At 45.0% G+C, this 1,501-nt stretch overlaps 1 pseudogene; it reads right to left on the bottom strand.

Moving 5' to 3' along the window:
• On the bottom strand, positions 1-829 carry LOC150002739 (small ribosomal subunit protein uS5 pseudogene; annotated as a pseudogene).
• Between the last annotated feature and the right edge of the window lie 672 nt (positions 830-1,501).

The following is a 1,501-nucleotide window of genomic DNA, read 5'->3' as shown; positions in this document are numbered from 1 at the left end:
TTACCTGGTGGCTCCTGGAGCCTGGGTCCCCTGCACAGGCACCCTGAGATGGGTCTTTACAAGATTGTCAGTGAATTCCTGATAGGGAGTTTGGTGAGCACAGTCTCTTTGCAGAGGTTAGGGGTGAGATAGCTGTAGGCATCAAATATGGCCTTGGTGAAGTTGTCCAGAGTGGCAGTGCAGCCCCTGGCTGAGGTGTAGCAATCATTGATACTGGCCATCAGCAGCAGCTTCTTGGGCACAGGGGCTGAGATGATGTCAGTGCACCTGGGGGCAGGGATGAGGCACACCAACGCAGAGCTGTGATGGTGTGTGACCTGCTGATCTTGTTCCCCCAGTAGCCTCGCTGCAGGGGACAATAGATAACATGGCCAGGATAATGGCCCCCAGATGGCAGAGACTGCTTCCTTTGAGCACTTAACACCCAGCCAACATGTCCATTGTAGTGCCCAGTGGCAACAGATGCCCTGGACTGGGTCCTCTGGCCAGTGCCTGTCTGCTTTTGCACAGGCATAGCCTTCAAAACCTCTTCCTTGAGCGATACTCCCGAAAAAAAGTCAATGATCTCAGATTCCTTGATGGGCAGGGAGAAGAGATAGATCTCTCCAGGGACTTGATCTTCACATCCTTGACCAGACGGACCAGTTAGGTGACGGGGATCCACTGCTTGTCTTGGCCTTGCCTCCCTCCACAAGCTCTGCAGCCTCAACCTACACCCTGGCCGTGACCTTAGACCCAGATGCCACTGCCAAATCCTCCACAGAAGCCTCTGTGGCCTCCCATTCCAGGGCCCTGGGGTCTGCAGGACCTGCAGTAGTACTGACGTCATCAGCCATTTGTTGTTTCCTGAGAAAAAAGAAGCTAATCTGTTTTATCATATAGTTTATATAAAAGTAAGTGAGAAGGTTAGGAAAAGAGCTATAAGGAAGGCCATCACCTTTTTGTCATAGCAAAAGATATGAATACTTTCAGTTTTTGGATGCATTATATCAGTTTGGATACACCTGAGTTTTATTGCCTTCAATTTTATGACAAGTGAACTTGCCAAAGGGAGCAGAAGACTGAGTTCCAAACAATCATATAAATATGATTAATATTCTTATAGTATTTAAATTATATATTTCATGCAACTGAGCTTCATATTAATGGCTCTGAACTCATTAGGAAGCTTATATTTAAGGAAGTTAAATTAGGTGCATGGGCTTTGTGATAGTGTTATCTCTTCTCTTTTAAAATTAATTCTGGATGTGGACTGGGTTTTCTGGAAATCTAGTCTTTATATAATGAGAGCTTTCCTCCCTTATTAATGTGGCTTCCAGGGTTGTTTCTGACTCAAAAAAATTATTCCTAATAAATATCTATGTAGTAATGATTGTATGTACCCTTGTACACACCCATACAACTGAAATTTCTTGTGGGTAACACATCTGGTTTAAAAAAATTACCTATAGGAATATTAAATTGGAAGCAGGAATCCCAGTAACCAGGTCCTGGAGTGCAG

The sequence above is a fragment of the Furipterus horrens genome, unplaced genomic scaffold (genome assembly GCF_987537825.1).
Source record: "Furipterus horrens unplaced genomic scaffold, mFurHor1.1.pri manual_scaffold_8, whole genome shotgun sequence".
In the NCBI taxonomy this organism is placed as follows: Eukaryota; Metazoa; Chordata; class Mammalia; order Chiroptera; family Furipteridae; genus Furipterus; species Furipterus horrens.
This window is presented reverse-complemented; position numbering and strand designations above follow the sequence as displayed.